A 14,833-nucleotide genomic window follows, 5' to 3' on the forward strand; every position below is an offset into this window, starting at 1 on the left:
AAGGCTGCCTAGTGGATCGGGCCCTGCATGTGACTTAAGTGATAGGACAGGACGTGATCTGCTAGGCATGCTCACGGGCCGCCAAGTGGATCAGGCTCTGCATACAACCTAGGTGGATGAAGATGTATCTTTCCCTGGTTTGTGAATTGCTCTGGGGCATAGGGCTTAGGCAGGAGATGGACAGCTAGAGGGTGGCAGCAGTGTACTTAGATTCATAGATACTAAGGTCAGAAGGGACCATTATGATCATCTAGTCTTACCTCCTGCATAACGCAGGCCACAGAATTTCACCCACCCACTCCTGCGAAAAACCTCTCACCTATGTCTGAGCTATTGAAGTCCTCAAATCGTGGTATAAAGACTTCAAGGAGCAGAGAATCCTCCAGCAAGTGACCCGTGCCCCATGCTACAGAGGAAGGCGAAAAACCTCCAGGGCCTCTTCCAATCTGCCCTGGAGGAAAATTCCTTCCTGACCCCAAATATGGTGATCAGCTAAACCCTGAGCATATGGGCAAGATTCACCAGCCAGATACTACAGAAAATTCTTTCCTGGGACTCAGATCCCACCCCATCTAATATCCCATCACAGGCCATTGGGCCTATTTACCATGAATATTTAATTACCAAAACCATGTTACCCCATCATACCATCTCCTCCATAAACTTATCAAGTTTAATCTTAAAACCAGATAGATCTTTTGCCCCCACTGCTTCCCTTGGAAGGCTATTCCAAAACTTCACTCCTCTGATGGTTAGAAACCTTCGTCTACTTGCCCCAGGGTCTACAATTTAGCTACCTAGGGAACTTTTACAGTGGAAAGGTAGGCACCAAGTGAATTTAGGTGCTTACAGGGTTAGGTGACAGCCAAGCAGGAGTTTTATGGATCTCAGTGATGCATATGGGGACTTAGGCACCTAACTCTGGAGTTTAGGTATTTAAGTCGCTTTGTGGATCACATCAAAAGCTTGTTGAATTATCAGTAAGGAAACAACCATTTAAGAGGGAATGGGAGTTTTGACTACTTATTCAAACCATTTTTTAACAACAGATGATCAGCTGGAGGGAGATATGGTAGATGGGTCTTTAATCTTTCTAGTATGGCTGAGCAGACATAGAATGCAAACCACCCTGCTTATCTAGTCTGCCTGGCCTAATGAAATGCTAGGGGCACTTACTACATTAACTGTCAACATTATTTACTATTTATAGCTTTACCACTCTAAGTGCCATCAGAGAATGTTCTTGATGAGAAGAAATAGGAGACAGTCTGCTCCAGCTTCCCTCCACAATATGAGACTTGAGCTGCAGAGAAGATGGGGACTTTGGGTAAGCACGTTTTATTCTAAAGTGTATCAATGTCTTTGTCTTTTTTTTTGAAAGCTATGCTTGAATTTACTGCTGAAATACTTTGTTTCTGCTTCTCTGTTCTCTCCAGTTGTGGGTGCTAACAGAAAACTCTGGATCCATGACTTTTGGTGACTCCTAAGAAGCTTGTACACTGCCATCCTGTGTTGGAGGCAAGTACTCCTTACTGGAAATACACAGACGTGAACATGTTTCCTTCATGGCATCTAGTATGTTGTATTTTTCTCCACCTGAGTTAACTGATGTTTCCTTTCAGCTGCAACTGACATTTTTAGTTCTCCTCCAGAGACAGGATTTGTTTGCAAGTCTATAATATTAAATCACAAAATACTACATTGTGTGTCAATTAAGACTGGTCTATACACAACATACCTAACACAAAAGCAATAGTTAAGACATCGTACCCTCTATTCCATTTAGAGAGAGAGACACCTCACCATTGGAGCAATCGTCATACACCCTTAACTTTGCCCTAGTATGGATGCTAGTCTTCCAGCAACCACTCCTCCAAGCTTTCATACCCACCACAGAGACAAGACTAAGGCCTGGTCTACACCTAAAACTTTGGTCGTCCTAGCTACGTTGCTCAGAGTGTGAAAAATTCGCATCCCTGAAAGACATAGTTAAGCCAAACTAAGCCCCAGTGTAGCTACCACTAGGTCAATGAAAGAATTCTGTCTCTGAGGAGGGTGGGTGGATGTACTACAGCTACAACAAAACCCCTTCCATCACTGTAGCAAGTGTCTATACTACAGCAGTGGAGCTGCAGCTGTGCCACTGTAGTGCTTGTAATGTAGACATACTCTATGGCAGTGGTTTTCAACCTGTGGTCTGCAGACCCCTGGGCATCCGCAGGCTATGTCTCAGGGATCCGTGAAAGGTGACTATGAAAATAAAGTTTCAGATCCCAGAAAAGGCATTCCATTTTTCTGATCAATCAAAAGTATGTGACTACCTCCACCTACAGGTCAAAACCTGGAAGAAGTGTTGTTACCATAGAAGGCCACAGTTTTGCACCCTTTCTCATCCTGCATCAAATGCAGGACCTGAATAGTGATGGATTTATCAGGGATCTTCCCTAGGGCCTGTGGTTCGAAACCACCTGCTTAATAGGCTCCTAACTAAAGACTCACCACAAGAATCTGGATAACCTGATAATCTGCTGCAAAATATGATGTCGGATAAACAACTGGAGATCATTGACGATGTCAGACTGCAGTTTATCAGTATCTGATCTTCTGATATTGGCCAAAGTTTCGGCAGGCCCACTATGGCCTGAACTTGAATAAATTCCCTCACCCCCCTACAGATCTCTGCGCTATCCTAAGAGCAGTGATAGTCAAGGTTCTGAAGTGTCTGAGGCATCTGTTTGGGGTCCTTGTTGGCTCCCAGTACCAAGTCTTGAAATCTATTCACCTGTAATTGAGACAAATGTTGGCTATGTCACCTTTAATCCCAGGGATGTGTTTAGTGGTAAAACAGCTGTTACAGGTTTAAACATTACAGGATAAATACTCTCACCAGCCCCAACATGCTTAGTGATTTGAATAACTAGCTGTTAATAACATGCACTACCGCCAGGTTTTCACTCCAGAATCTCACTCTTTTGTTTGCAGACTGCACCCCGTAATTTTGTCACTGCAGCTAAAATGAGAGGAAGTTCCATGAAAGTCATGTCCTCAACTACTCCCCTTTGTATCGAATCAGTGGGCCATCTCTGAGCATGCCATGTGCTTTGATAGAAAAGTTTTATCCAGATGCCCCTGGATTGAACTTTTAGGTCTACCTTTGCTATCGACCAAGTCTATCCATGCCATCTTTAAGATCAATTATATTGAAAGCCACCAGGGCTATAAATACCATCCTGGTTACTATTAAAAAGAGGTGGTTAAATTCCAGAATTATAGCTTACAAAAAACCAGACTGTAAGTTCACATCACTCTGACTCCTATCTTATCCACCTCCCCTCTCCTCCACCTTGAGTCCTATCTTATTTTACAGCTGCTTTGACAAGAACTGCTAGAGTTAGAATCAGTACTTACACTTCGGAAAGTTTGGAATTCTACCTTTCAAATAGCTAGAAAATCATTAATTTCTACTTTTAGTGGTTCCTGAGATACTGCTACTTAACCATGCCAGGGTTGTATGATGACACAGTCTCACTGGGTAGAGATGATGAAGAAGCTATTAATGGCAGGGTGAACTTGAACAAAGGAGAGTGCATTTCTTCAAAACTGTTGTTGAATTAAGTGATGCAGAATACAATATGCTGTTCATATTCAATGGACACATGCTGAATGCAGCAATACTATTGTCCTCAATTATCCTGTAATACTTCTCTTTAAAATATTGCATCCTTCTGGTATGAATTCCATAGTAAAAAGAGTATTTTATTTTCTTTCAAAATGATTCAAATACTTAAAAGAACATGCATCATTAGATAGGTTAATAAGTTAGATGTCTTGACTGACTACTTGTTCTGCACTACTTGGATATGCACAGAATGTCAATTTAATATCCCTTCCAGAGTATATAATCATCTCCTTAAAACTTCTGCTTCTAAAATGAAAAGATGAAGTTTTTCTTGTAGCATTCTAGTTTTGTATGTAATGAAATTAGTGCTATGGTATAAATAATGCAAGCTGCTTCTCTGAAGAATCCCATCATAAAGACTGCATTTAGTATGTGCTAATTCAAGTTTTAATGTAATGTTGCCATAAAGTTTGTTGAGTTCCTTATGGAAACATTACATTACCCTTCCTTAGTTTTAGGCATAGAAAAAACAAATTTTTCAACTGATGAAAGAAATGCTAGTGTCTGAAAGTGTGCGTGATTTGCTTTTTTTAAACACGTGGTTCTTTTCCTCTCTTTTCTTTTCTCCACCACAGCCCTCATTTACGTTTGTAGGGAGCTGAGTCCTCACTACTACAATGGATTTCTTCATTGCAATTCTTATCAAGAGTAGCCATTGATAGTTGTACTGATTTCAAACTGCAATGCCAATATTCCTTCCTTCAGTCTTTATTGTTGATATGTTACAAAATACATGAAAGAGTAATTCTTTAAATGACAGAGTAATTAACTTTTAGTAAATCTTTAAAAGGTGGAAACACTTTATGCATAAAAATAACATGTGAACCATCTTTTTGCAATGGTTGGTTATTTAGATTTTTGTATAAAACATTTAATAATGTATAAAGTGTGTGTGTGTGTATACAGCTCAAAATATAATCTAGATATAAATATATTATGCAATATTGAGTGGAGTGACACTAAGGGTTTTATTAACATGAGTTCGGAAAAGCCACATTACTCCTGAGTGGTAAAGCCATTGTATAGATGTACTGTGATGTCTATATAAAAACTTTGACAGGAGTTGCTACACGCTTCCCCTATAATACACTAATATATTTATAATTCTAGTATCATGCAATATCCCTCTGTAATGAAATAGGCTTGTTTACACAATACAACACAGTGTCTTTCTTATTAAAAACTCTCCTTATACAAATGATATACTCTACATTTTACATCTTGGAAATATGAGCTAATACCAGATTTGTTTTCCCCATTCTTGTATACTTAGGTATATTATTGTTGTTTTAAAAAACAATGAACCTACTGGAAAGAAAATGTTTAACTAAAATATATCATGAATATTAAGATGAACCAATAATTCATTGGTGCAGGGCTAGGTACTGATTGTTCAAAGCCACATTCTGATTGGCTGGTTGTGCCTTTCAGCTGACATCCAGTAACTCATAATGATTCCAAGTTTGAACTCTTTCACTACATTGTACACACAGAAGTCTCCATGCCCATCACGTTGGATGGAGAAGCCATGCTGAGGGGAGGGTACAGATAAGGCACTGTGTGCTGCTTTCACAAAAGGATTTTGGTGCCTATCTGCCAGTTTAAGTGCCTCAATCCAAAATTTAGATCCTCAAACACTCAGCTGCTGCCTATCCTGTTGATACCTAAGAACTGTAGGTCCCTAAATTTCTGCTGCTGGGCATGTACTCAGCTACCTAGCTCAAGGCTGAACCCCAGTGAGATCCTCAAACTAGGTGTTACCCTGCTTAGCTCACCCGTGAGGCCTGATCTGGTAGGCATGCCTAACCTCACATACAAGGCTAATGGTGGTGCTGTTGCCACCCCATCCTTAAAAGCTAGTTGTTAGAGCAGTAACTCAGGATGTGAGAGTTCTGGGTTTAAATCCCCTCTCTGCCTTGAACCTAGGTCTCCTACCTCTTAGGCCTGGTCTACACTACGAGTTTGTTGAATTTAGCAGTGTTAAATCAAATTAACCCTACACCCGTCCACACAACAAAGCCATTTTTGTCGACATAAAGGGTTCTTAAAATGGATTTCTGTACTCCTCCCCAACGAGGGGATTAGCGCTGAAATTGACATCGCTGTTTCGAATTAGGGTTAGTGTGGACGCAATTCGACGGTATTGGCCTCCGGGAGCTATCCCACAGTGCATCATTGTGACCACTCTGGACAGCACTCTGAACTCCGATGCACTGGCCAGGTGTACAGGAAAAGCCCTGGGAACTTTTGAATCTCATTTCCTGTTTGGCCAGGCGCGCTCATCAGCACAGGTGACCATGCAATCCCAGAATCGAAAAAGCTCCAGCATGGACCGAATTGGAGGTACTGGATCTGATCGCTGTATGGGGAGACGAATCCGTGCTATCAGAACTACGTTCCAAAAGACGAAATGCCAAAACATTTCAAAAAATCTCCAAGGCAATGATAAAGAGAGGCTACAGCAGGGACGCAACACAGGGCCGTGTAAAAATTAAGGAGCTCAGACAAGCGTACCAAAAAATCAAACGGACACTCCGGGACAGAGCCCCAGACATGCCGCTCCTACACTGAGCTGCATGCAATTCTAGGGGGGCCACCACCATTACCCCACCCTTGTCTGTGGACTCCGACGATGGGGTACTCTCTGCCATGCCTGAGGATTTTGCAGACAGGGAAGATGAGGAGGACGACGATGACGAGCTTGAGGAGAGCACACAGCACACCATTCTCCCCGACAGCCAGGATCTTTTTATCATCCTGACTGAAATACCCTCCCAACCCAATCAAGCTGGAGAAGGGACCTCTGGTGAGTGTACCTTTTTAAATATAATACATGTTTTAAAAGCAAGTGTTTTTTAATGATTAATTTGCCCTGAGGACTTGGGATGCATTCGTGGCCAGTACAGCTACTGGAAAAGTCTGTTAACGTGTCTGGGGATGGAACGGAAATCCTCCTGGGACATCTCTATGAAGCTCTCCTGGAGGCACTCTAAAAGCCTTTGCAGAAGGTTTCTGGGGAGAGCAGCCTTATTCCGTCCTCCGTGGTAGGACACTTTACCACGCCATGCTAGTTGCAAGTAATCTGGTATCATTGCATGACAAAGCCTGGCAGTGTATGGTCCCGGTGTTTGCTGGCATTCAAGCAATATCCGTTCTTTAGCTCTCTGTGTTATCCTCAGGAGAGTGATATCATTCATGGTAACCTGGTTGAAATACGGGAATTTTATTAAGGGGACATTCAGAGGTGGCCGTTCCTACTGGGCTGTTCGCCTGTGGCTGAAAAGAAATCCTCCCCGCAGTTAGCCAAGCGGTGGTGGTGGGGCCAATGGCACTGAACTGTTCGCGTTTGGCTAGCAGTGAACTTCCCTGATAACAGCCACGTGGTGGGGGGAGGGGGAAAGTGATCATCCCAGAGAATTGGATGTGGGGGAGTTAGTTTGGTTTCTGCTGCTGCACGTTAACACAAAAACCACAGCACTAAATGGCCAACTCAATGGGCTTTGCTTGGTATGGGAAAGGAGGGTGCTGCTGTTATGAAGGTTGCAGAAGCTGAAAGACTATGGCTTACCATGGCCGCCTGCAAGCCGAATTCTGTTGCCCTGCACTGCGTGTGTGATCTCTAACACCAAAGCCGCAGGCACTCAATATAAGATGCAAAATGCAACCTTATACTGAAATCACATGTGCTATGTAATGTGAATAGTGTTGTTCACTGTGAAAGAGTATAGCCATTGTTCTGTAAAATGTATCTTTTTAAATACTTCACTCCCTTTTTTTTGTCCTGCAGCTGCAAATCTTTCCATCCTCCGTCCTAAAGGCTATCTCAGATGAGGTGGCAAAAAAAACGCACACACAATGAAATGTTCTCTGAGCTCATGCAGTTGTCCAGCACTGACGGAGCTCAGCAGAATATATGGAGGGACACAGTAGCACAGTACAGGAAAGCAGCCAATGAACGTGAGGACAGGAGGGACGATCGAGATAAGAGGTGGCGGCAGGAAGATCAGAGGAGGCAGGATGCAACGCTGGGGCTACTGTGGGATCAAACGGACATGCTCCGGCGTCTGGTGGAGGTTCAGCAACGGCAGCAGGATCACAGACTGCCACTGCAGCCCCTACTTAACCGCCCTCCCTCCTCCCCAAGTTCCATAGCCTCCTCACCCAGATGCCCAAGAACACCGGGAGGGGGAGGCTCCAGGCACCCAACCACTCCACCCCAGTGGACAGCCCAAGCAACAGAAGGCTGGCATTCAACAAGTTTTAAAGTGGCCTTTTCCTTCCCTCCTACCCTCCTCCCACATCCCACCCGGGCTACCTTGTGAGTTATCTCCCTATTTTTATAATCAATTAATAAAGAATACATGTTTTTTAAACTATAGTGACTTTATTTCCTTTGCAAGCAAGCTGTGATCGAAGGGAGGGAGGGCGGGTGGCTTACAGGGAATTAGAGTCAACCAAGGGGGTGGGTTTTCATCAAGGAGAAACAAACAGAAGTGTCACACGGTACCCTGGCCAGCCATGAAACTGGTTTTCAAAGCTTCTCTGATGCGCAGCGCTTCCTGCTGTGCTCTTCTAACCGCCCTGGTGTCTGGCTGTGCGTATTCAGCGGCCAGGCGATTTGCTTCAGCCTCCCACCCTGCCATAAACATCTACCCCTTACGCTCACAGAGACTGTGGAGCACACAGCAAACTTCTGCCCCTAGCCCTGGTCACAACAGGTTTGCGGAGCCACTCTTCTCCATTCAACAAATCTTGGAGGACCCTCGCTTTATTCATTTGATCTACTTGTACACCAGGTCTACCTTGTTTTCTCTCCTCACCCACTCCATCATGGGCCTAGGGGTGAGTGTCAGGTATTTGTATGTACTCTTATTTTTTTAATTCCTCCTTGCTAACTCTTCTGGGGGCTGGACTGCTATCATCAGTCCATAAAGGGCTTGCTGGTGGATGGGATGTGTCTGTGTCCTTTTCCCACTGCAACAAATGTGCAGTGAGCCAGCAAACACCTACTTTAGTCAGCTGAGGGCCAGCCAGGTAACATAACCCCACGTGTAAGTGTTGTGTAGGGAGGATGATGAGATATTCCCCCTAGGAGGTTCAAGTTCATCATTCAGATCTCCCAGTGACTATCTGGGAGTGGGCTTGCTGCCAACCCCTGTGAGCAAACCTGGAGAGTTCAGTGTAAAAACCTTTGAGAATCGAACCCTGCAGGGTTCACATGCCAACTCTTTTTTTCACCTTCCCCAAAATCTCCCTTGGTTATAAGAGTTTACCAAATATCTCTCTCATACTAAAGCTCTCTGTTTTGGATTACTTTCCCCCAAATGCATTAGCTTGTGTTTCTTCATGCTAAAAATCCCCTTTCTGCCAATATTTCAACATCTCTAAATCCCTTTCTCTGTTTTCAATGGTGCTCATGAGATTTAGCACCACCTGTGAATTTGACCAGCATTCTGCTCTCTTCCTGCATCATCCTTTCAGTTCATTAATAAAGCTGTTGAATAAAACTGTGCTAATACACATCCCTATGATACCACAGCAGATCCCTTATTGCAGTTTGGTGCTGTGCCATTTATCATTATCCTTTGTTTATGGTTAGGCAGCCAGTTTTCAACTGATATGAGATGCATACTTAAGCCAATTTGAATACATTTCTCAAGTATGGATTCTTGAAAATTACTGCATGCTAGATAGATAGATAGATATGTAATATGTACTATTATATACCCTGCATTCCATTCATCCACTTTGATTCTTAGACTAAAAAAATTGTTTTGTGTGGCATAATTTATGTGATTTATTCATTACTGGTCAGATCCCCTCCCATTTCATTCAGTGGGCATTTTCTCATAAACTTTAACTGGAGTTGGATCTCGCCCTAGAGAGCCACATAAATTTCTGATGTTTTTTCCCCCCAAAAAATATGTTCTTGGACTTTTGGAGGTGTTATTTTTAAATACTGACATTTCATTAGTTTTTTTAGAGTAAATGATTAGTATTTAATCAGATTTGTATGTTCTTGTGAAGTCTCCTTTAGCTGTTTAAGATTAATAGTCCCATCTAGGCTTTAAAATGAACTCATTCAAATTAATGAGATGATCAGTGGTAGGGTTCAGTCACCAGTACTCAATCCTGCTCCCACTGTAATAAACTGTAGAAATAAATAGGACAAGATCAAGCCCTTAAATGAACAGGGTAATTGCTCTTGGTATGGTTCATTCACTTATCTGCTTGTAAACTGGAGGGGCGGGGGTGGAGAAGGAGAGCACACACATCCCAAACTCCAAATTTATCCCCTCCCTAGGTTTGCCTTATTGTTAATAGTATTGGCAAACATAAATCTCAGCTTGAGATTCCGGCAAGTATTATTCTTTTAATCTTCATTTTTTTGTTTGTTTGTGGGTTTTTGCATCTGATCGGGGCCTCTCTTCCCCCCTTCCCCAAAATGATACTTTAAAAGAAAAAATGATGGTACATTCATAGTCATGGCAAGAGCATGTCTAGTGGGTAGAACACAGAAGCCAGAATTCCTAGCATCCAAATCTATTCCAATATTCGGCGTTATCGCCCCAGATAATTTACATAACCTTTTCATGCCAATTTCCCCTATATAAATGGGAATAAAGCTACTTTATCCTCTGCTAGCACCTCAGACGTTTTGGGAGGCTTGATATTTGTAGTTAAAGATAATTGTTCCTGTGAAATAGAGCGTTTGTTTATCGCTACTGTTTTATTTGGCTACTCTTTAGGGAACAGGGCACCTAGCTGACCAAAATATCTCTGGCTTTTTATATCTGTTTACAGTGGTGACTAGGTGAGTCTCTGGGAATGCAGTTAGACGTTGTTCATGACAAACCAACAATCCTTATTAAATGTTATTCTTCATGATAAGGAGATTTTTCTTTCTAGGGTTTGTATAATATTTTGATCCCTCAGTTAAAGATACAATAAGCCATCCTAAGGCGTCTGAGTTAACTTCAAAACTCTAGAGCATAGCAAATCGATAGTGAGCATATAAATATAGACTTCAATGCACCAATCCTGTATGATGGACACAGTATCTCAACGCATTAAATCTTCCTTTAACCCGAGGAGTTGTATTATGGCAAAAATAATGGCTGTATATGCTTGGGGCTAACCTTGTGAATTAGAAATCCATTTGTTCTGTTTCTTTGGTAAAGCTCTTACGCTTCAGGAACCTGAAGTGATTCAAAAAGTATAAGTAGACAGGCTGATGTTGATGAAAGTAAATATTATAGAAAATTCATTGTAAAGAAAAGCATTACTGATAGTTCTGAGTATGGAATATCCCGTTAGAACAAGATTTTTGGTACTACCAAAGTACAATGGATAACAGATACTATGAATTTCAGTTAATTCATGTTTTTGATGATGTTGTCACAGTCTTTGACTTGGTGCTGGTGCTGATTTGTGTTTATATATCAAACTTTATTAAATGTTTACATGTTTAGAATATTTTGTCTTCCAACATGCTAAAATATGTAAAGGTACAAACTACCGAGCCATGGCCATCATTTGATTTCCCCCCACCCCATAAGGGAGCACAGAGCAATCTGTGGTGGTTGTGGGTGAGAGGGTCCTGCTTACTATGCTAGCTCATTGCAAGTTCCCCCCCAACTGCTGTGCCAGCTCCTCTGCTGGACAACCAGTGTGACTTTGACCACAAGGAATATAGCCAAATAGTGAGAGCCAACCTGACTGAGCAAACTAAGCATCACACTGAGAACAATGGACTCTTAAATTCTAAAACTGACTCTCCCTGTAACCTTATTCAAGTCACCTTTCTGCTGAGGGATAATACTTACCTCACCTCAAGGGGATAGTGATTAATTAATGTAGCTAAAGACTTACCAGAAAGCAAATACAAAGCTTTGGTAGATGGGGGATAGTGAGTCATGTCCCCCTGGCTTATTTGAAGAATTGTCCACTGAAAAACTGGTATAAGTAATTGGGCTCCACTTCGTCTGTTACTGGAGGCTGGGTACAGAGCCCTTCTTTTTATATAACAAGAAACTGATAAGTATTGAATTGTCCTGGGGGAATTCCGCATCACTGCGCATGCACAGAATTCATGTCTTTGCTTCCCCGCAGAAAAATAACTTCTGATAGGAAAGCAAAGGGAAGCCACAAGAGCAGTCATGCACTCCTCCCCAGCAGCTCAGGCAGGTCGGTTCAGGTGCCCGGAGCAGCTGGTAGAGACGTAAATCACCCCAGAAGGGGGCTGGGCTGGTGTGTGTATGTGAGATTTTCTGTCCCTTTTGTTCGGCATGGAGGGGCAGGGTTTTAGGGTGTTTCTGAGGGGGTAGGTGTGGGGCAGGATCTGTCTCCTCAGGCAGAGCAGAATGTAGTAGCCTGCCTGCTTAGTGAATTGTTCCTGTTGTCTTTGTGAATTCCCTCAGAAGTATAAAACGGGTGTAAAAGTTTTAAGGCTCCTTTACATTGCCAGAGTGGTGTAAAGGACAGTACAGGCTTATAAATGCTTATGGTGCTTTAGTGATTAGAACTGGTCTAAATTTTTGGACTGAAAAAAATTCTTATCAAAATGTGCTCCGTGAACTGTTTGTTTCCTTTCTGGAGATGGTCAATAGCCAATATAAATTGTGAGTTTGATTCCCCAACACTCACTTGCTTTTCAGTTGCCTATAATGTAACACTGAGCATATGGTTGCATATATTTGTTGACTAATAACTAGAAATAAAGGGTCAAACCTAGCTACATTCTATTAGACAAAGGGGCTTTGGGGATTTCCTCCAATGCTCCCCACTCCCATTCTCCATCCATTGGATTGTAGTTTAAATAAATTACCAAAATAATTGAAACCAGCATGATTATATTGCTTTATTTTGACAAATAAAATATGCAGAATTTTAAAATATTGTACTCCAAATTTTTTTAATATTTTGGTGCAGAATTCCCCCATGAGTAGTATTGGAGGTGTCCCATACAATCCTCTCTTATTCTCTAGAAAATCTGAAAAACAAACTCCGTGGATAGAGTTATGATTATAATGGATAGGAGTGAGATAGGGCTGGCTGGGACCTGAAAAATGATTTTGTAGGGCCATCCAAAATGCTTAAGCTAATCTCTAGAGAGACAAGGTGGGAGAGGTAATATCTTTTTTTGGCCCAACTTCTGTTGGTGAGAGAGAGACAAGCTTTGAAGCCACATAGACCTAAAGAAGAGGCCTGTGGTTCAAAAGCTGGCAAGAAGAACAAAGTTTCACAATGTTTGCTTTCAGGTTACAGTAAAACTGAAAACCGATCAAATTTGCACGTTTTGATCTTATTTGGAGCTGGTTAAGGTTGTCAGCTCTTTGGAGCAGGGTCTATATTTTTGTTCTGTGTTTGTATGGTGACAAGCACAGTGGGGTCCTAATCCATAAGTGAGGCTTCTAGGTGCTGTAATAATAGAGATGATGGTGGCTATTAATAATATTAAGCCAGTTTTATAGAAAACTCTCCTAGAGAAAGTCATAAGACAATATGCAACTTGCACATAGGCTTTGTTGATTTCAGTGGAACGTTTCAGAATGGTTGTCAAACAAAGTGACTTATTGTCTATCAATTATCTGAGAAACTGTTTTATCCCAGGACTGGCCATACAGGCTATTTCAATATAAAATAAACCTGATGAAGTTTAGAATGATACAGCTGAGCCAGGAATAGAATTTCAGGAAGAAAGTATAAATACCTAAGATATAACTTGCCACTTGAAAAACTGCCCAATTTACTTAAGAAAAAATAAGCATCCCCAAAAAACCCAAACAAAATTTACACTTAAAAATATAGGTCAATCTAATGCTGTCAAGGTTCCTTACCCACTCTGAACTCTAGGGTACAGGTGTGGGGACCCGCATGAAAGACCCCCTAAGTTTATTTCTACCAGCTTGGGGAAGTTTTTAACCTAAGGCACAAAGTCTTTGCCCTTGGATTAGGTAAAACGCTGCCACTACCAAGTGCTTTAACAATGAACCAGGGAAAAGGACCACTTAGAGTTCCTATTTCCCCAAAGTATCGCCCCAAGCCCTTACACCCCCTTTCCTGGGGAGGCTTGAGAATAAACAAGATGAGCACAAACCAGCCTTGGATTTGTAAGACCCAAAAAACCCAATCAGATTCTTAAAAATCAGAACTTTATTAGAAGAACACACACAAAAAAAAAGATAAGAGAACAACTCTGTAAGATCAGAATGGAAGATAATCTTACAGGCAGTCAGATTCAAAACACAGAGAATCCCTCTAGGCAAAACCTTAAGTTACAAAAAGACACAAAAACAGGAATACACATTCTCTCCAGCACAGAATTTACAAGCCAAAACAAAAAAAACCTAACGCATTTTCTAGCTAGATTATTTACTAACTTTACAGGAGTTGGAGGGCTTGCATCCTTGATCTGTTCCCAGCAAAGGTATCACACAGACAGACAAAAACCTTCCCCACTCCCTCCAGATTTGAAAGTATCTTGTCCCCTCATTGGTTATTTTGGGTCAGGTGCCAGCGAGGTTACCTTAGCTTCTTAACCCTTTACAGGTGAAAGGATTTTGCCTCTGGCCAGGAGGGATTTTATAGCACTGTATACAGAAAGGTGGTTACCCTTCCCTTTATCTTTATGACAAATGTCAAGAAAGAAAGAAAGCTCTGCATGTTTTATGGAAGTTTGTCTAGCTCACTTAAGTTTTTGAGCTGGGTGTGTGTTTAAGAAATATTGGTAAGATGGGTTTAGAGGACTTCTGTCAGATAATGCTCAGATAATTCTGTCAGATAATTGCAAGCTGACAAGTTTTGTGCAATTAAAATGTTAGGAGAGATGGACTGCAGGGAAAACTGCTATTTACTGTATACTGAATTGTGAGCTGGTAAAAAGTAGTATATTGGAATTTTATTAAGACTCTGTAGTGTTTACCCTATATTTTATCAAAAGTTAATTTAATTTTATTGTCCTGGTCTTGATTTTGTGACTTGGAGCTGGCAGTAGAAGATAAAACATTGTGGTGGAGGTATGGCAAAATTTATCTAATTGGCTTGCTGTCTGCATGCAGATCCAATGGGCTTCAGTTCTTATTTATATTAGATAACTTACTATGTTGCATTTACGTGCATGTATATCTTACTCTGCTGTTTGCACCTCTGTCC

General features: G+C 41.6%; 1 long non-coding RNA gene across 1 annotated transcript; it reads left to right on the forward strand.

Annotated features, from left to right (window-relative positions):
- Window positions 1–659: 659 nt before the first annotated feature.
- On the forward strand, window positions 660–4,507 carry LOC122466410. Its single transcript, XR_006291856.1, has 2 exons — window positions 660–1,327; window positions 1,437–4,507. It is a non-coding gene; the product is annotated as an uncharacterized LOC122466410 (long non-coding RNA).
- The last annotated feature ends 10,326 nt before the right edge of the window (window positions 4,508–14,833 follow it).

The sequence above is a fragment of the Chelonia mydas genome, chromosome 6 (assembly GCF_015237465.2).
Source record: "Chelonia mydas isolate rCheMyd1 chromosome 6, rCheMyd1.pri.v2, whole genome shotgun sequence".
NCBI classification, from domain to species: Eukaryota; Metazoa; Chordata; order Testudines; family Cheloniidae; genus Chelonia; species Chelonia mydas.